General features: G+C 32.2%; 1 protein-coding gene and 1 long non-coding RNA gene across 2 annotated transcripts in view; one reads left to right on the top strand and one right to left on the bottom strand.

The window, feature by feature from the left end:
- The window catches only part of LOC128092475 (uncharacterized), a 122450-nt gene extending 118535 nt beyond the window's left edge, over positions 1 to 3915 (top strand). Inside the window, exon 3 of the long non-coding RNA XR_008211802.1 lies at positions 3369 to 3915. This is a non-coding gene — a long non-coding RNA (uncharacterized LOC128092475). The remainder of the gene's footprint in view (positions 1 to 3368) is intronic.
- LOC120422526 (uncharacterized) overlaps positions 1 to 22157 on the bottom strand; it is a 153620-nt gene that overhangs the window by 26387 nt on the left and 105076 nt on the right. The window lies entirely within an intron of this gene.

Raw genomic sequence — 22157 nt, 5'->3', positions numbered from 1 at the left:
TAAAATCAATGAAATCGTGAATACTGAAATTATGAATAAAAACCATGGAATTGTGAACACTGAAATCATGAACAAAATCCGTGGAATCGTGAATGTTGAAATCATGAATAAAACCATGAAATCGTTAATACTGATTTATGAATTAAAACTATGAAATCGTGAATAAAATCCATGAAAACGTGAATACTTAAATCATGAATAAAAACCATGAAATCGTGAATACTGAAATCATGAATAAAAACCATGAAATCGTGAATATTGAATTCATGAATAAAATCAATGAAATCGTGAATACTGAAGTCATGAATATAACCATGAAATCGTGAATACTAAATTCATGAATAAAAACTATGAAATCGTGAATAAAATCCATGAAATCGTGAATACTGAAATCATGAATAAAAACCATGAAATCGTGAATACTGAAATCATGAATAGAATTAATGAAATCGTGAATACTGAAATCATGAATAAAAACCATGAAATCGTGAATACTGAAATCATGAATAAAAACCATGAAATCGTGAATACTGAAATCATGAATGCAATTAATGAAATCGTAAATACTGAAATCATGAATAGAATTAATGAAATCGTAAATACTGAAATCATGAATAAAATCCATTAAATGAATACTGAAGGGAATACTGAAATCATGAATAAAATCCATAAAATCGTTAATAGTCTTGGAATAATCATTATTTTTTCCAATGCTTTCGGGTCACTTCGTGGCCAGAGTTCAAATTTCAAAATTCGTTTTTTTCCTGGATTGTTGTAAAAAAAAATTACACTTTCATCGAAAGGGTTAATCTAGTGCAACGTAAAATTCTCCTGGCAACCATCACCATCCAGATCGCTCCAGAACAATACGATAAAACTAATTTATTTGCGGTGCTTATTTCACATGCAATTCCACCTCGGGCTGCGAGTCGAGCAAACGATAGCCATTTTCCAGAAAGAGAGAAATTCCCATTGCAATTGGAGAAGCACTTTCCGTTATTGTGTGTTGTGTTTTCTCCCTTACAACGACGACGACTGCGACGGGGTTTCGATAACGAATCATCTGCTTTTCTATTCAATTGCACGGAGGGAAATGCACTTTTTTCCCCCCCTCTCGCACAGTCTGTTGCAATTGTTTCCCAAGTGTGTGTGGAAACGGGGAGATTTTACAAATTTTCCGGAACGAAAATGATGTGATTACCTTCGTCTGCATTGCACTGCAAGTTGCAGCTTTTTTTTTGTTCTGAAAGCTACTACACGAAAAATGCTTCTAGCACTCGGAAGAAGATGCAAACGAGTCAGATGAATGTATGTGTGTGCGAGGGTGTATGTGTGAAACAAATAAATGTATGTTTGCATGCTTAGCGCCGTTTCGACACTATCGCTCCGATCAGCAGACACGTATGCCCTTTTTGCTTTGTAACGAGAACGTTACACATTGAAAGGAAAATTATACTTTCCCATAATTTCGCTGCCGGCCACCGGGTATTGTTAGCTGATGCCCAAATTAGAAATATGAAAAAAATAAACAAATTTAATTTCAAACAAAAATTTGTCGAAAAAAAATGAAAATAAAACTCAAAATTGTCAAAATTGTCAAAATTGTAAAAATTGTAAAAATTGTAAAAATTGTCAAAATTGTCAAAATTGTCAAAATTGTCAAAATTGTCAAAATTGTCAAAATTGTCAAAATTGTCAAAATTGTCAAAATTGTCAAAATTGTCAAAATTGTCAAAATTGTCAAAATTGTCAAAATTGTCAAAATTGTCAAATTTGTCAAAATTGTCAAATTTGTCAAAATTGTCAAAATTGTCAAAATTGTCAAAATTGTCAAAATTGTCAAAATTGTCAAAATTGTCAAAATTGTCAAAATTGTCAAAATTGTCAAAATTGTCAAAATTGTCAAAATTGTCAAAATTGTCAAAATTGTCAAAATTGTCAAAATTGTCAAAATTGTCAAAATTGTCAAAATTGTCAAAATTGTCAAAATTGTCAAAATTGTCAAAATTGTCAAAATTGTCAAAATTGTCAAAATTGTCAAAATTGTCAAAATTGTCAAAATTGTCAAAATTGTCAAAATTGTCAAAATTGTCAAAATTGTTAAAATTGTCAAATTTGACAAAATTGTCAAAATTGTCAAAATTGTCAAAATTGTCAAAATTGTCAAAATTGTCAAAATTGTCAAAATTGTCAAAATTGTCAAAATTGTCAAAATTGTCAAAATTGTCAAAATTGTCAAAATTGTCAAAATTGTCAAAATTGTCAAAATTGTCAAATTTGTCAAAATTGTCAAAATTGTCAAAATTGACAAAATTGTAAATTTGTCGAAAAAAAATAAAATAAGACTAGCAACACTGTTTCCAAATGTCAAACCCTAGACACAAACCAATATGTTGGAATATTTTCATCGCATGAAACTCTTCTACATTTTTCTTCAAACTGATCCATCGTTTCAAGAACACACATATCCATGTTTTTGAATGTAATTGAGTACCATTTTGCATCGTTTCCTCGGATACCATATTTTGATTCGTTCTATGAGAATGCTGCCACTTAACACGAGAGGGCAAAAACTTTACCAGATAGAATCGCAACAAAAAAAAGTGGCGCGAAACAATTCCAAAGTACAACTTCCAGACACACGACGACAATATTGGATGAGATTCCCTCAAACACTCGCAGTTACTTCGCGGAGAGAAGAAGCCATCATCAGAAGAATACTTTGCCACTGATTTGCATATTCAAACAGCATAGAGCGGTGGCGGTGGCGAAATATGAGCATATTTGCCTTACAACTATACCCGGGGATGGATGTGGGAAGCTCACATTTCTCTGCCATTTCCAGCAGCTCCGCGGTGCGAAGGAACTTTCGGGATTCATTTTTACCGAGCGGGGGTACGTACAAGTCGTTAAGGGAGTGAATCTTTGTACTTTACGGTTTTACTAGCGTCTGGGGAGAATGCTCCCTTGCCTTTCTGGCGCGGATTTTTGGGTTGTCATAGGGTAGGTTCCCCCCCGAAATTGTTGGGGCTGAGACTTTTGAAAGTTGTCTACAGTTCAGAAATTTCAAGATTTGTTATGCGTTTTGTCATTTTCTAATAAAAATGTTCTTTTCTGGTTTGAGTCTTGGATAAATTTAAACTTCAACTCCAATCGAAACTCACATTGGGATACCGTGGAGATTTTCCCTTATCCTCTTTAAAAAGTGGAGCATCAACTCTTTCCAACTAATCAATTCTTAGGAAACCCGTTTTGAAAAATCATCACATATACATGACGAAATCCAGGCTGCAATCCTCTCAAATCAAAACATGCTGCTTACTACAATTTTGGCAAGTTTTATCAACTTTTGTTTTTCTTAATTTCAGATTCCACCCAATAATCAGCGTTTCAAAATGGTAAGGTTGGTAGACAATTGTTTGAAGGGGTATCGCTCATCAACAGTCTAGATTCAAGACGAAGCAATTGCTCTGTGAAGTTGATCTCGTTTGGCGCAATCGATGGAAAGAAAGACATCTCCAGTTACTTTCATCTTTTTGCCCACCACACAGAGTACGGAGTTGTCCAAATGATTGGCAGCATTCAGAATCAAGCAGATCGTCAAATGCTCTGCCGGTGGGGTGGACGGGGGGCCAACGGAGACGGAAGGTAATCAGCATCCGTCTGCTAGGTGGAGTCGTCCTGGTGCTAGTAGTATCACGCAGAATATTTCTCCTTTTCAAAATCGAGAACGGTTCGAGCTCGTCGATACATTGGGATGATTGAGTGATTGGGGGAAACGAGGGCAATCACTCATTCGAGGGTCTGGTTTGGTTTGTTGGCAAGAAAGGGTGGGGAGAAATATCAGTTGGACAGAAATTTTGCACCGACTGGTGAATACGAATTTATTGTTTACGCACCAGTTTTGAACTGATTTACACGTTAAAAAAATAATTTAATTTTGGATGAATATCAGAATTTATAACAAACTTATATTTTTTTTCAATTTGTTATTGTCATAATTCTTGTTTTGTAAAATGTGGGTATCAAATGATCGTGAATTTTGCATACATTTCATCAGTTATGACACAATTTTTGAAAATACATACTAGAAAAATCACAAAACTACGTATTTTCGAAAAAATACTAAAATTTTAAGTTTTCAGCAATATGGGTATCAAATAATCGGGATATTATCATACATTTCGATAGTAATAATAAAATTTTGAAATACAAAAAAAAACTAAACTACCTATTTTCAAAAACATACCCAAAATGTAATTTTTTTCAAATCGAAAAAAAAAACGCCCAGTCTCGATTATCCAAGGCCACGATTATCCTAAGGTTTGTGACTTTAAAAACGAATAAAAAAATCGAAAATGCGTAGTTTTGCGAAATTTTTTAAATATTCTCAAATCAGTATTAAAACTTTCTAAAGTTGTGCAAATTTCCGGTCATTGCATACCAATATTTTAAAAACTTAAATTTTGAGTATTTTTTTTTGAAAATGCGTAGTTTTCTGAAAATGTTGAGTTAATAAAATAGCATTACTATCAAATGTATCAAAACTTTCCGATCATTCGATATCCATATCATAAATATAAAAAATGTATTTTTTTTCGAAAATACGTAGTTTTGTGAAAATTTTGAGTACTGAGCAATTCTCTGAGATTTCGGTCATTCGATTTTTTTTTTGTATTTTTTAATCCGGCTGAAACGTTTTTGGTGCCTTCGGTATGCCCAAAGAAGCCATTTTGCATCATTAGTTTGTCCATATAATTTTCCATACAAATTTGGCAGCTGTCCATACAAAAATAATATGTGAAAATTCAAAAATCTGTATCTTTTGAAGGAATTTTTGATCGATTTGGTGTCTTCGGCAAAGTTGTAGGTATGGATATGGACTACACTGAAAAAAAATGATACACGGTAAAAAAAATTTTGGTGATTTTTAATTTCATTTTTTGTTACTAAAACTTGATTTGCAAAAAACACTATTTTTATTTTTTTTTATTTTTTGATATGTTTTAGAGGACATCAAATGCCAACTTTTCAGAAATTTCCAGAATGGGCAAAAAATCTTTGACCGAGTTATGATTTTTTGAAACAATACAATTTTTTTCAAAAAATCGAAATATTGATCTCAAAAAATTTTCTATTTCATTTTTCGATGTAAAATTGAATTTGCAATCAAAAAGTATTTTAGTGAAATTTTGATAAAGTGCACCGTTTTCAAGTTAAATCCATTTTTAGGTGACTTTTTTGAAAATAGTCGCAGTTTTTCATTTTTTTAAATTAGTGCACATGTTTGCCCACTTTTGAAAAAAATATTTTTGAAGAGCTCTATATTTTGCTTTTTGAACTTTGTTGATACGACCCTTAGTTGCTGAGATATTGCCATGTGAAATTAAAAATCACCAAATTATTTTTTACCGTGTATCATGTTTTTCAGTGTAGTCCATATCCATACCTACAACTTTGCCGAAGACACCAAATCGATCAAAAATTCCTTCAAAAGATACAGATTTTTGAATTTTCACATATCATTTTTGTATGGACGGCTGCCAAATTTGTATGGAAAATTATATGGACAAACTAATGATGCAAAATGGCTTCTTTGGGCATACCGAAGGCACCAAAAAAGTTTCAGCCGAATTAAAAAATACAAAAAATAAAATTTAAGAAAAAATACCGATTCCGTAGAGAACTGCTCTACTCTTAAAAAGATTATTATTTGTAACAGTATAATTATCGAAAGTTATGCAAAATTTCCGAATATTTGATACACATATTGTTAAACCAATTTTTTAGTATTTTTGCACAAAAACAAAGTTTTGCGAAAATTTTGAGTACTCTCAAAAAAGTATTATATGCAATTTTTGGTAGTTATGCAAAATTCCCAAACATTAGATACCTATATTGTAAAAAGGAAAATTTTAAATATTTTTTTCAAAAATACGTAGTTTCGGGAAATTTTTTGAGCATTTTAAAAGAAAACTTCATTCGAAATGTTTGAAAAATTGCCGATCATTCAAAATCCATATATAAAAACCAAATTTTGAAAATGTTTTCAACAAATAGTAGTTTTGTGAAAACAATTGATTTCACAAATAAACATTATAACTTTTAAAATGTTTGAAAAATTTCCCTTCATTTGGTAACCATATACTTAAATTTTTAATAAGCTTAGTTTTTAAAAACATAGTTTTAATAAATTATTGTTTTATTTTTTAGGAGAAACATAACATTCCGCATTTTTCAAATTAAATTTAAACAATAAAATAAAAAATAAAAATCTCATAAAATATCGTTTATTTTTATTACAGTGTATTTAAAAAAAATACTTCAAATTTCATAACATTAATATAGTATTGAAAATAATAATACAATGAAAATTTACCGTAAACCGGGGTGACTTTGATAGGATTTCAATTTATTTTTGGAATATTTCCCAACTGGAAAGGTTTTTCTCAAGATTATTATTTTCAAAACATGTACTGGGGTAGGCCAAACAAAGTCCATGCACTATTTCTGAAAAAATGTTCTTTCTTTAATGTTTAGAAAAATAGTTACGTTAAAAATTCTTTTTTAAAATTCCGGGGTGACTTTGATAGTCATAGTTTTTCTTATTAAAATCATATTAATGGTGTTCAAACTTTATTTTTACGTTTAATGTACCATCACTAAGGTTGCTGATATAGTTTTTAAGAAAAAAATCAATGTTTATATTTAGTTAACTAAGTTTATTAGCTTTTTAACAAAATACATATAAATTTTAGGTAAAATTGTTAAAAAGTCGGAATTTCGCCTGAAATTTGTATTGTTCATAAAATTATTGATTTATATTGCATTTTAAACTTAATTTGAAGCACGAATCACAAGTTTTCACATTTTATATGAAATTTGTTCAACTGAAATTGCTTATAAATTTTGAGTTTTTTTTAATTATGTTTCAAAAACACTTATTATTTAACGTTTACAAAATTATTTTACCTTCTACTAGTGGAAAATTTTCCAAAGAACCCGAAAATGCATTCCTTTTTCCGATTCAAAATCATGTTCATTGAGAAAATCATGACAATTTGAGAAGTTTGAAATAATGCCTTTTATCAACATTTTCTTAATAATAGTTAACTTACTATTTAAACTTTTCAAAATTTTATGAAAAGTTCTTCTTGAGGTACTTTGAGTACTTCTTTACCACGGTCAGTATGATTCCAAACCATTTCGTACGTATTTAATTTGTAATCTTCATTTTGCGGAAAAATCTCAAACCTATCAAAGTCACCCCGACTATCAAAGTCACCCCGTTTTACGGTATTAGAAATTGCAAATGAAACACCATTCCATTCCAGCAGTTTTTGTTTGTACAAAAACATAAAGTTGGAGTATTTTTTCGAAAAAAACAAAGTTTCATGAATTTTTAGGAATTTAAGGAAATATTTGTTTCTGTCGAATTAATCGATAATTTTACATTAACATAAAATTTGAGTTTTTTTTTTCAAAAATACGAAAATAGTTCTCATAAACTGATTGCATAGTATGTTTTGATTATTAATACAACTCTAAAATCTATTGCAAAACTTATTTCAATTTCAATGAAAATTGGATTTTACAATACATTAGGTTCTTTTTTCAGTATTTTAATTAAATTATTCAAGACTAGGCATAAAAACAAATTTTTAAAAATCCATCAACTATGTATAATTTTTGACAGGGTTGCCAGATCTTCTATTTTCTCTTTTCTTGAATCATTGAAAAATAGTTGCATGAATTTAATATTAAAATTTTAATAATTAGCTTAAAGTTTAAAAATAATGTGTATCTTTGTAACAGTGCACCAGCCTAGAACCACCATAACAAGGCTCTCATGCATATATCATGCGGGTTAAAATTGAATCAAAACAATTGCTCGTCGCGAGCGCAGCATACTCGACCAAGGTTGGGCCACAACGTGGTGGATAGCAGGTGTGGCGGCTAGGTCAAAATTTAATTTTCGTAACACGCACTCACGACTGCCCTTCGGAAAATTAGATTGATTCCATTGAATACAAATATTTAGATTGCGAGTAAAATTGGCCAAATTGAACTCGTGCGTTCGTTTTGGAAAAGTAAGGGCACAGCATTTTGAAGCAAATTATAATCCCCATCAAAGTAGGCTCTATACTGCACGAGCGACGATGCTTCCGCATCGTAACAAGTGAAGAGTCGGATTTTCATGGCTTGCTACGTTCCACAACCAGGGAACGGTTGGGACAAAAAATAAAGGAATCGATTTTGCTCCTGGTCCCCCCGGAAACTATGATAATCCGCTTAGTGATTTGTGAACCTCGGCACACAGTATTTTCTCTCCTGTTTGCACGTTTCCGACCGGGAGACAGACACAAAAACTGGGCATGCTTTGTTCTTGATGTAAGAAGATTTTCACCCGCTTGCCCCCTCCTTCACGTCAGAAATTGCATCCATCCGGAACCGATCAGGCGGAAAAACAAGCTGGTCATTACCCGGTTGAAAAGAAGTTTGGGGTGGGTGGGGCACGGGGGATGCAACATCAATTTCACAGTGGAGTGGTCTGACCTGTTTTCGCTTTATCTGTTTTTATGGGAACCAGGCCAGTTGTGTGGTGTAGGAGGCCATGACACCTCGCCCAGCCTGCTGCTTTGCATAAACGTCAGAATTGCACGCTGTCGGAAAGAAACCCAAAAAATCGTTTAAATTGATCTTAAATTGTGGTGGTTTTATTCATATAAGAACCACACGTGCACATCCTTGACACAATTTTACCACGGTGGCAACCCAAGACAGAAGCGAAATCTTTCCTCCCCCGAGGGGGTAGACATTGCAGTGTGAACGCGGGTATAAAGTATGAGAAAATGCAATAGCCACGAACTAAGGTTAGGGCCCGGCGAATGTGGAACAGAAGGATGCTGGGTGCAACTTTGGCCAACCAACTTGTGTTGGACAGGGTTGCCAGCAATAACAAATTAACTGATGATGGTACAAAACTTTCGCGCTCAGCCACCAGATTGACATTAAACTTTCCGGAAACCGCACCCACACACACACAAAGTTTGAACTGTCATTCAGTGCAGTGGTGCCAGCAGCAATTTTCACAATCTGGTAACCACACAATTGGGTGGCAAACTTTCTCGTGGTTAGGGAGGGGGTTCCCACACGGTCACATATTCCGGCCAAAACTAGATATACGAAGCTCCAAGCGGGCTGTGGAATGTGCTCGTCCCCGTCGTGCAGTGTCGTCGTGGCCATCGTCATGGCGGTGTGGTCGGTTCTGGATGTCTCTATATACTGCACCGATGAGAGAGAGAGAGAGTGCATGTGTATCAACTTGTGGCGAGTTTTATGGGTGGACTACTCGAGAAGGAGAAGGTAAAAGGGCTTATTGCAGAAAAAGTCCCTACTAAAAATCGTGAATTGTGTGAACATAGTTCACGAATTCCGAAATTGACGTATTTTTTCCGTGTTTGGCCCTTCAAAATTGTTGTGCTCGACAAACGGGAAAGGCAAAAATTGGTCCCTATAAACAACCCGGTTAGAGTGAGCCACCTCCATCACCAAGTGGATGTGAAAAGAGAGGGGTTTATTTTATAGATTCAGTGGGCAATACAGAGAGCTTTGGAGTGTGTTTTTTTTTTCGGTGTGGCTTGCGTGTGGTCACAGATGGCCTTAAAAATTATGCCATGTGGTGCGGAACGTTTGTTGTGTTGTTGGGGCTGGCAACACTGTTGATAAATTTGGGTTTTGGTCATGACTTTGGGAGCTTTCGGAAAACATTGAGTTTTGGTAATAAAGTTTTGTAATAATCAAATGTATTCATCATGAATTTTATAAAAGAAATTAAAAACATATTGGCCCAGTTTTTGGCATTTGATAAATTTTTTGAGACAGACATTTCTTTTGCATTCTGGATTAGGATGATTTTTTTTTGTTTTTTTTTTTTACTTAAAAGCCATTTTTGATGAGATGAATTCCGAAAATGGTATAAGCTATTTTTAAAAGTTAAGCGTGAAATCCATTTGGCAGTGTTGCCGCTTTCAAAATTCATTTGGCATTTTTGACATTTTTTTTAGAAAGAGAAATCGGTATTTTTTCTTCAATTTTAATTTTTGTATTTTTTAATCCGACTGAAACTTTTTTGATGCCTTCGGTATGCCCAAAGAAGCCATTTTGCATCATAAGTTTGTCCATATAATTTTCCATACAAATTTGGCAGCTGTCCATACAAAAATGATGCATGAAAATTTTAAAATCTGTATCTTTTGAAGGAACTTTTTGATCGCTTTGGTGTCTTCGGCAAAGTTGTAGGTCTGGATAAGGACCTCACTGAAAAAAATGCTACACGGTAAAAAAAAATGGTGATTTTTAATTTGACTTTTTGTCACTAAAACTAGATTTGCAAAAAACACTATTTTTATTTTTTGATATGTTTTAGAGGACATCAAATGCCAACTTTTAGAAATTTCCAGGTTGTGCAAAAAATCATTGACCGAGTTATGATTTTTTTTATCAACACTGATTTTTTCAAAAAATCGAAATATTGGTCGCAAAAATTTTTCAACTTCATTTTTCGATGTAAAATCAAATTTGCAATCAAAAAGTACTTTAGTAAAATTTTGATAAAGTGCACCGTTTTCAAGTTAAATCCATATTTAGGTGACTTTTTTGAAAATAGTCGCAGTTTTTCATTTTTTTTTAATTAGTGCACATGTTTGCACACTTTTGGAAAAAATATTTTTGAAAAGATGAGAAAATTTTCTATATTTTGCTTCTTCGGACTTTGTTGATACGACCTTTAGTTGCTGAGATATTGAAAATTGTTGTTTTCTAAGTCTCACCCAAACAACCCACAATTTTTCAAAGTCGATATCTCAGCAACTAATGGTCCGATTTTCAATGTTAATATATGAAAAATTTGTGAAATTTTCCGATCTTTTCGAAAACTATATTTTCAAAATTTTCAAATCAAGACTTACATTTCAAAAGGGCCAAACATTTAATATTACGTCCAATTAAAAAGTTTTAATGAGGTGGTATATGTCCACCAAATTTTGCGTATTCAATGAAAGTTGGATCCTGTAGAATGGTTCGAATTTAGAAAAATTAAACTTTGTTTTCTGTTCCGCAACAAAATTTGACTTGCCCAAAATTACAATTTTTAAACAAAATATTTTTGAAAGATCGAGCGTTCTAATATTTTTTTTTCAATATTGTCATTTTTGTTGTTAAAATGCGATTCAAAAAAATGGGCAAAAATTAACCTAAATTTTATGATCCGAGAAATAAAATCCATTTAAAACATTTTCGCAAATTTCAGTATTATTTTTTATTTTTTATTTTCCCTTTTTTATCATTTTTTTAAAGTTGAGTATTGTAGTATTGTAGTATTGTAGTATTTTAGTATTTTAGTATTTTAGTATTTTAGTATTTTAGTGTTTTAGTATTTTAGTATTTTAGTATTTTAGTATTTTAGTATTTTAGTATTTTAGTATTTTAGTATTTTAGTATTTTAGTATTTTAGTATTTTAGTGTTTTAGTATTTTAGTATTTTAGTATTTTAGTATGTTAGTATTTTAGTATTTTAGTATTTTAGTATTTTAGTATTTTAGTATTTTAGTATTTTAGTATTTTAGTATTTTAGTATTTAAGTATTTTAGTATTTTAGTATTTTAGTATTTTAGTATTTTAGTATTTTAGTATTTTAGTATTTTAGTATTTTAGTATTTTAGTATTTTAGTATTTTAGTATTTTAGTATTTTAGTATTTTAGTATTTTAGTATTTTAGTATTTTAGTATTTTAGTATTTTAGTATTTTAGTATTTTAGTATTTTAGTATTTTAGTATTTTAGTATTTTAGTATTTTAGTATTTTAGTATTTTAGTATTTTAGTATTTTAGTATTTTAGTATTTTAGTATTTTAGTATTTTAGTATTTTAGTATTTTAGTATTTTAGTATTTTAGTATTTTAGTATTTTAGTATTTTAGTATTTTAGTATTTTAGTATTTTAGTATTTTAGTATTTTAGTATTTTAGTATTTTAGTATTTTATTATTTTAGTATTTTACTATTTTAGTATTTTAGTTTTTTAGTTTTTTAGATTTTTAGTTTTTAGTTTTTTTAGTATTTTAGTATTTTTGTATTAAAGTATTTTAATATTGTTGTATTTTTGTATTTCCAGATTTTACAAAACTACGCGTAAACTCAAATTGTAATCTTGGCTTGAAAGCTGGAAGTCATAATTCTTAGGAGCTCGCTTCGTAATTTCAAAGTGTTTATTCTGACAAAACTAGCAAACCACCTAACAAATTCGCTCTTCCGCTCTAACGTGTGTATGTGTGTCCGTATCCCCTCAAGTGCAATCAATTAGCACACCATTATCGGCTCGCTAATGATCAAATTTATTTAATTAATATTAATTGCTTTCCACCGCCACATTTGGTCTACCCCGCGCGTGCGCTCCAAAAACCGACTAATTTGCACAATTTGAAAAAACTATTCAAACAAACTCTCAATCACCAATATCCAATTTCAATTTGGACAAACATTCACACACTCACACATACACTGATACACGAGAGCGCGCTTGCGATTCTCATCGACAGATTATTTCGAAAATTGAATGGCTGTGTGAGTGTGTGATTTCACACACACACTATCTAGAAACAATTTTCCATTGTGAATTGAGTGTTTAATTAAATCTAATCAACTGCCTGTTTTGTACAGCTGTGTGTGTGAGCGTGCGCGAATAAAATAGTTTTTTTTTGTTGCTAATTTATTACCAATTTGCTCGTTTGAGCGGAAACATTTGTGGGTTACGAAAAATTTCTGGGGTGGCTTAGTTCGAATAAAAATTTACTTTAAATTGTGTTAAGAAAAAAAACTTCCACTCATAAAATTCGATCACGCGTCTTCGCGATCACCAAAAGCGCGCGCCTTTACCAAGCAGGCTACCGCGACCACCCTAGGAGCGCATGCAAAACGCGCTTGAAGTTTATCAAGGCTCCATTTAGAATGGGTTTATGGTTCACGCGTGCATTAATTCAGTGTTCCAGTGCAATGTGAGGGTAACTATGTGTGAGTGTGACTGTGGTACGCATATGTGAAATAATTGAAATTTATGTCACCGCAGAGAGAAATTGCACAAGACAGCAGACAAATGCTGGTGGCACATCCTGACAGGACCAAAACTATGCCGACGACAAAAAGTGAGACAAAGATGGTGGAACGAGCGGAGAGGTTGAACAATTTCATTTCACTTCCACCAGAAGAACTGGCAGCAATGCACTTTTGCATAGACGTTTTCCCCCCACCATTCTTTTGCAAGTGTCTTTGTTGTTGTTGTGTGTGTGTCACATGTGGCGTGTTTGTGTGTGTGCGTTCTCGCTCGAAAACATTCCCAGAATTGTGCACATTTGAAAGTTTGTTTTGTCTCGTTTTTTTTTTTTCGTTTGGAACGAAAATTGAGCCAGAATCCCGGTTGCCAAGGAAATTTCAATTTAGATAAAATCCTTTGTGTTGGCCGTCGTTGGCTCCTTTTGGTGATGTAAATCTGGTCCCAATAAATTCCAACGAGTTTTTTTCTTTCCCACGAGGATTTGGACCTTGGTACGCGTGAGAGAAAACAATAGATGCGGTTTGTGAATCCTTTTTGCCTTTTGGGAAAATGGTTTTGGATTTGAGTGTTCTGACCGTTTAAACACTCTATGCGGGTAAAAAAACAAAACAAAATAAAATGTCAAAAATGTCCAAGTTTTAAATATGTCCCAAAGTAAAAAAAAAAAAACTGTCAAAAATGTCTGTCAAAATTGATAAAATTGACAAAGTTGTAAAAAATGTCAAAAATGACAAAAATGAAAAAAAGGTCAAAAATGTCAAAAATGTCAAAAATGTCAAAAATGTCAAAAATGTCAAAAATGTCAAAAATGTCAAAAATGTCAAAAATGTCAAAAATGTCAAAAATGTCAAAAATGTCAAAAATGTCAAAAATGTCAAAAATTTCAAAAATGTCAAAAATGTCAAAAATGTCAAAAATGTCAAAAATGTCAAAAATGTCAAAAATGTCAAAAATGTCAAAAATGTCAAAAATGTCAAAATGTCAATAATGTCAAAAATGTCAAAAATGTCAAAAATGTCAAAAATGTCAAAAATGTCAAAAAATGTCAAAAATGTCAAAAATGTCAAAAATGTCAAAAATGTCAAAAATGTCAAAAATGTCAAAAATGTCAAAAATGTCAAAAATGTCAAAAATGTCAAAAATGTCAAAAATGTCAAAAATGTCAAAAATGTCAAAAATGTCAAAAATGTCAAAAATGTCAAAAATGTCAAAAATGTCAAAAATGTCAAAAATGTCAAAAATGTCAAAATTGACAAAAGTGACAAAATTGATAAAATTGATAAAATTGACAAAATTGACAAAATTGACAAAATTGACAAAATTGACAAAATTGACAAAATTGACAAAATTGACAAAATTGACAAAAAGAAAAGACAAAAATGTTAACAAAACCCTCCCTTTTAATCCGCCAATGGTCATCACGGTCATGAACCTGACGGGGTCATAAAAGCACCATTCGTAAGTGTCCAACGGGAACAAATGATCCGCCATATCATGCGCGCACGGGAGCGTTTTAAGAACCCACCACCAGGGTGTGTGCGTGAGAGGGTGGGGGACAAACAATGAACCTAACCTAACATTTGCTCAAATTGACCCGATATATTGCCCCCACTATCGTCCAGTGCTCGTCGTCATCGCCGGAGGAAGGTTGGATTAGGGGGTATGGTAATGTAAACCCGGACACTCCTCCTCCTCCCGACCCGGCAAACATAACCTCCGCCGTTCCGGCGATTCCGGTTTCATTTGGAAGAAGGGGGGAAAAAAAGGAAGAAAAGAAAAGGTTTGCCGACAATCCATCAACCATTATATTTCCGCACTTTTTTTTATGCCCTACCCCCTCCGTTTTTCACGTTTGAGCGCAAAATACTTTCGCCAAAGAAATGCTCCGTCAAATTGTTTCTGATGGGAAAGAAAAACATTTTTGACGACAGGGGCGTAGCTAGGGGGGAGAGGGGGCGTTTGACATTTGTTGAGATTTCGTCCAAGCGATTTCGTCAAGCGAAATTTATTGTTTGGTGCCGTGGAGATTTTCCCTTATCCTCTTTAAAAAGTGGAGCATCAACACTTTCAGTTTTCCAAATCCCTATACTGATTTTTTTTATTAAATTAGATTTGATAAGATTAAATAAATAAGATTAGATAATATTCGATAAGTGAAAAATAAATTCTGAGATTTTAAACAAAAGTCATCAAAAATGGTTGTAATTCAGTTAGGTGGATTCAACAAAGATGTCCCTATCTATTCTTCCAATGACGGAAAACGATCCTGCTGATTGCCCGGAGGGCAAGCAAGCAAAAGTGCGTAACTGAGAGGGGTTTGCTCCGAAATTGAGTCACTTCCCTCCCAAAGTGTTTCCCACCCAAATCAAGCGGGGGTCCGGAATCATTTCAAAAGAGGATTTATGATAAAAAGTCGATAAAAAAAACAACCCGACGAGCACTTTTGTGGTGGCCATTTTGAGGGCGGAAGAGGAGGAAGTTGAAAAACGGTTTGGCTTATTAGTTTAGGTCCATTTGGCAGTGTCCGAACCGAGGGTTCGCTTTCTTTCGGTCAATTTGACTAAACTGTTTAGCGAGTGGAGGAGGGGACGAGTTCGAAAATTGGTTGGGTTCGGTTAATTGAAAATGGGAAAAAAATCTCAGCAAAAAAAAAAGAGTCGTCACAAATTTAGAAATTTAAACGGTCTCCATTCGCAAAATTTACTGAAGCTCATTTCATTTTCTGGTTTCGGGCAATTTCCCCATGAATGCTTCTCATTGCAGTTAAAAAGTGAGCTCGACTTGTTTCTGTTTCCACCTCGAACCACATGTGGGTGGCTAACGAAGCTTTCCATTCGTTGTTTTTTGCTTTCAAATTGTATGCAGAGAGAGGTGGGTAGATGTTTTATGAAGCGAAGAGTACAACCCACAGACGAAGGATACACCTTAAAGTGGTGAAGTAAGTGATCCGGAAAGCGAGCAATCGTGTGTGTTGTGCGCTTGGTTGTGAAATGAGCAACATTGTGCCAAAGGGGTTTTTTTGTGGTAGGAGAGCAAGTTAAGATTTGGAATTGAGTGAATTTAGTAAAATTTTCTACAGTCATGCCTCGGTTTGGCATTGAGCGTCCAATTTCCCGGGGTTACAAAATTCCCGGGAAATCCCGGGAAATTTGAAATTTATCGATACTTGTTCTAATCCTGGTTTTGATTAATATTATTAATATTTTGCAATAAAATTGAATAGAATAGCAACTTAAATGGTAAAAATAAGCGTGAGGATCTATTAATGCCTTGACTGCTTGTAAAAAAGCATACAACTTCAAGAGAATATATAATTTGCTTAGCTTTTATTGCTAAGCTGTCTTTCAACTCGTACAAAATATAAAAAAATATGATCAGTTTTTTTTTGTCAAAAAGTAGGTATTATTTTTTAATCACAGTATTTGGACAGTGAGTAAAATAAATCCATTTTCCAAACCTCTGTGACCAGTTTGAGAGAATATGATAAAACATAATATTGAAAATTTAACTGAAACAAAAAGATTGAAAAATGCAGAAAAAAATTTCATCCCGGTATTTTTTTCCAGGACAAATCGTACTGGTTCAGGGCCATCAATAGATAGATAAGCATCAGAATCTTCTTCTTCTCTTGAAATACCATTTTTATGCAATCACAATTCAATGTTTTCAAATATTAGGAGTGAATTTTTGATGTTTGCATTTTTTGTTAACCCTTTATATAATAAAAAGTATTTTTTTAAATGATTTTTTCATGATTCAGCCTAATAAATTACTTCGGTTGAAATAACTTTCGTAAGTTGTGGATGGTTAAGAAAATAATATCATCTGGAATAATCTTTGACTTGAAATTTTTAGACGGTCTGACAAAGTTCAATGAGAACTGTAAATTGAATTGAATAAAATAAAATTGAATTCCTTCATTTTTTTATATAAATAAAAAAAAGTGTCTAAAAGTTAAGAAAATTTATACTTTCGCTTGAATTTCGGGAATTCCAGGGAAATTTACAAATTTCCCGGGAACGGGAAATATTATTTTTCGGGAAATCCCGGGAATTCCCGGGAATTTTTTTTTTCCGGGACGGGAAATTGAACGTTTTAGTTTAGCACCGCATATGCGGGGATGCAGAACCGAAGCATGCATAACTGAAGCACAGAGCTAATGGGATTTTGACTATATGGGAGACATTGGCTATTTTCGTATGAAAAATCGTGCAAACATCAAATAATTTTAGTGTTTTGGATTCGGAATAATGGAAGCTATCTATTGCAATTATAATTACAGGAAAATTTTCACAAGAAATGTATTTTTCCTGTATTTTGAAAATGCCATTTTTTTCTCTTAAAAAAACTAAAAATAATTGTGATTGCATTAAGAGTATTAAATGATCGGGGATCGGGACTCAAAATTATCACAAAACTACATATTTTCGAAAAAATACTCAAAATTTCAGTTTTTCACAAAATGGATTTCAAATGATCGGCATTTTTTCATACATTTTGGTTGTAAAGCAACATTAAAAAAAGCTTTAAAAATTTCACAAAACTACGTATTTTTGAAAAAAATATCAAAATTTCAGATTTTAAATGATAATGGGATAAATGGGTAATAATAACTGAAAGTTTTGAGCTTTTTTTTGTAAATACGAAAATTTTAAGTATTTTCAAAAAAATATGTTATTACATTCGAAATGTAGGGAAAAACCCTGATCGTTTGATACCCATATTGTGAAAAAACTGAAATTTTGAGTATTTTTTCGAAAATGTGAAAATTTTGAGTGTTTTCAAAAAATATGTTATTACATTCGAAATGTAGGAAAAAATCCCGATCGTTTGATACCCATATTGTGAAAAACTGAAAATTTTAGTATTTTTTTGAAAATACGTAGTTTTGTAAAAAAAATGAGTATTTTCAAAAAAAATGTTATTACATTCGAAATGTATGAAAAAATTCGAACGTTTGATGCCCATATTGTAAAAAACTAAAATCTCGAGTAATTTTCGAAGATAGTAAGTTTTGTGAAATTTTTTAGTATTTTCAATTTTTTTTGCAAAAAAAAACTTAGTTTTGTGAAAATTTTGAGTATTTTCCAAAAAAATTGTTATTACATCTAAATGTATTAAAAAATTCCGATCGTTTGACACCCATATTGTTAAAAACCCTGAAATTTTGAGTATTTTTTTCGAAAATAAGTAGTTTTGTAAAAATTTTAAGTATTTTCCAAAAATTATGTTAACACATTCGAAATGTATAAAAAAATCCGGTCGTTTGACATCCATAGTGTAAAAAACTGAAATTTCGAGTATTTTTTTTGGAAGTACAGAGTTTTTTGAAAATTTTGAGTATTTTTAATAAAAATGGTATTATTTTCGAAATGTATGAAAAAATTCGATCGCTTGATACCCATAATGTAAAAAAACTGAAATTTAGATTATTTTTTTTCGAAAAAATCGTAGTTTTGTGAATTTTTTTGATTTTTTTTCCAAAAAAATTGTTATTACATCGAAATGTATTAATAAATTCCGATCGTTTGAAACCCATATTGCAAAAAACTGAAATTTTGAGTATTTTTTTTCGAAAATACGTAGTTTTGTGAAAATTTTAAGTATTTTCCAAAAATGATGTTAATACATTGGAAATGTATGAACAAATTCCGATCGTTTGACATCCATATTGTAAAAAACTGAAATTTTGAGTACTTTTTCGAAAATACGGAGTTTTGTGAAAATTTTGGTTCAAAATTGTGTGCTCTTTCAAAAGAGCCTATAACATCCAGAACTTTGTTCTAGAAATCAGGAGGAAATCCAGTTTTTTCGTGAAAACTTAACACGTAGCCTTATGTATGGGACAAACTTCAAATGCGTTTTTCTCAGCTTGCTGTTTTTGCATATGGGACATTTATGCGTATATGCATATGTATAAAAAATTTCGATGGTTTTGTTCGAACGCGAATCAGTTCAATACGGAACAACGGATCGGTGCACTTTTTTCTGCATTGGGTTCGTATAAGCCCAGGGAAGGTTTATATGCTAACTAATTGACACTTTGGCCACTCTGGAACCGATTCCGGAGCATCGGCAAATTGTATGGAAAAAGTTACGTAAAATCAAATTTTGATCACAGGAGGCTGAATAAGCAAAAAGGCTAAAACGTCAACAAACGAAAAAAGGCAGAACGAAGTTTGTCGGGTAAGGCTTGTTTTCAATAAAAATGGTATTACTTTTGAAATGTTTGAAAAAATTCCGATCATTTGATACCCATATTGCATTAACAATAATTTTGAGTTTTTTTTTCGAGAATCATAGCATTTTCAAAGTACAGGAAAAATACGTATTTTAGTGAAAATTTTCATGTAATTAAAAATGCAATGGATAGCTGACATCATCCCGATTCCAAAACACTATAAATTTTTGATGTTTGCATGATTTTTGATACGAATATAGCCGTGGTTTATGGATGGTCCCTAAGCTCTGTGCTTACTGTGCTTCAGTTAAACACTGGACCGTGCTTAACCAAGGCATGACTGTATTTTAAAGCTAATGGTGCTTTTGTGTGATTGTTTATGCTTTTGTGGGATTGTGTGAGCTTTTGTGTGATCGTGTGCGCTTTTGTGGGCTTTTGTGTGCAAGAGGGATCTTTTGTACTTTTGAAATTTGTTCAAAGTCAATAACGATTTCACTTCCAATAATTATCTTTAAGCCGATTCCAATACCAACAAATCAGCCTCCATTGATTCTAGTTAATCAAGAAGAAAATCATCCTTCTACAGCTTTACTTTGTAGGAAAGGGAGGGGGCAAGGCTGCTGCTGCCGTTCTAAAACCCGGTCGTCAACGAGGCTTCTTTATTAATCCAGGACTCCAGCGAGTGAGTGAATAGATTGCATTCCGGGGGCTGCCTTCCGGGGCAAAATACCACTCTGCTCTGGGAATGCTTTCCTCAACTCTCCCCGCTTTCTGGGAGTTGGGATTTCCTCTCAGCTTCAGCTTCTCTGGATGCTGGGTGGGTTTTACATCAAGCGTGGCTTGGCGTCCACAAACAACGACGCCAACGATGACGCCGAGCAATGGCAACATTTTAATTAAACTGTTAAATATTTATTCGTTTTACTTTTTGTGTGTGTGTGTGGTGTGATGAAACATTGCTTCGTTCTCCTCAGTGAAAATATTGACTGCAGCGGTGGCCGTTGTGCAACTTTTTGTGCGCGCTCGTTTTAATAATAATGAACGAAAAATGAGCGAATAATTGCCTGTACTTTGCAGTTGTGCCCCGAAGGGTTGGTTGGGAGTTGCATGTAATGAACTGCAATCTCACAGAAAAATGTACGTGAATTTTCATATTTATCACTTTTTCCATGCAGAATAAAAAATGTGTATTATTACCTCGAAACTGTTATGTTTATTAAAGTAAAAAAAATGGTGTGATTTTAGAGGGTGTAAAAGTCAAAAACATGTAAATTTACAAAAATATGTAAATTTACATGTGTATTGAGGTAAACATTTTTTCAGTAAACAAAGCGTTATTTTGAAAGAATATACAATTTGGTGTTGTAATATAACCTCTGTTGTATGTAATTTCACCAGAATCTTCGTGAAAAAAAACAAATCATTCAGAAAATCATGTAAATTTACATGCTTTTTGAGGTACAAATTTTTGTTCTGTTACTAACAATTACCCGATATAATATGTGTATTATTACCTCGAAACTGTAATGTTTATTTAAGTAAAAAAAAGGTGTGATTTTAGAGGGTGTAAAAGTCAAAAACATGTAAATTTACAAAATAAGTAAATTTACATGTTTTTTAAGGTAAACATTTTTTCAGTGAACAGAGTGTAATTTTGAAAAAATGTAAAATTTGGTTTTGTAATATAACCTCTGTTTTATGTAATTTCACCTGAATTTTCGTAGAAAAAAGTCAAATCACACAGAAAAACATGTAAATTTACATGCTTTCTGAGGTACAAATTTTTGTTCTGTTATTAACATTGTCCACATTACCCGATATAATATGTGTATTATTACCTCGAAACTGTTATGTTTATTAAAGTTAAAAAAAGGTGTGATTTTACAGGGTGTAAAAGTCAAAAACATGTAAATTTACCAAAATATGTAAATTTACATGTTTTTTAAGGTAAACATTTTTTCAGTAAACAAAATGTAATTTTGAAAGAATATAAAATTTGGTGTTGTAATATAACCTCTGTTTTATGTAGTTTTACCTAAATTTTCGTGAAAAAAATCAAATGATACAGAAAAACATGTAAATTTACATGCTTTTGTGGTACAAATTTTTGTTCTGTTACTAACAATGTCCACATTACCCGATATAATATGTGTATTATTACCTCGAAACTGTAATGTTTATTTAAGTAAAAACAAGGTGTGATTTTAGAGAGTGTTAAGGTCAAAAACATGTAAATTTACAAAAATATGTAAATTTACATGGTTTTTGAGGTAAACATTTTTTCAGTAAACAAAGTATAATTTTGAAAGAATATAAAATTTGGTGTTGTAATATAACCTCTGTTTTATGTAATTTCACCTGTATTTTCGTGGAAAAAATCCAATCATACAGAAAAACATGTAAATTTACATGCTTTCTGAGGTACAAATTTTTGTTCTGTTACCATTATTTTGGTTTCATATCCGTTTGTCTGTGCTGCAATTGTGGCGCAGGTGGTAGTTTTTGGAGGAGAGGACGGTTGACAATAGGGATATTAAAATGTTATTATTTGCTGTTGTTTTAATGTTATCAATAGGGATCAGTTATTCAATTCATTGAGCAATGTCAATTGTTTTGATATTACCCTATTCAGAGTTAATTATATTCTATAAAGGAAGTGTGAATCTACTCTGATGGATTTTTAAACAAATTTAAAGGTAATTTTCAACGATTTCGTTCTACAATTTCATCTTCAAGCTTTTGGTTACCCATACAACAAGCTGCACTACATTTTATAGATACCAGCTTCAACGGACGACATGCCACACAGAAAGTACCATTCATAACCGTTAAAGTATAACATCGCGCGCCACAGATGCCAGCGTCCCT

This window comes from Culex pipiens, chromosome 1 (assembly GCF_016801865.2).
Source record: "Culex pipiens pallens isolate TS chromosome 1, TS_CPP_V2, whole genome shotgun sequence".
Classification (NCBI taxonomy): Eukaryota; Metazoa; Arthropoda; class Insecta; order Diptera; family Culicidae; genus Culex; species Culex pipiens.
Note: the sequence above shows the minus strand (reverse complement) of the source record. Positions and strands in the feature narration are given on the sequence as shown.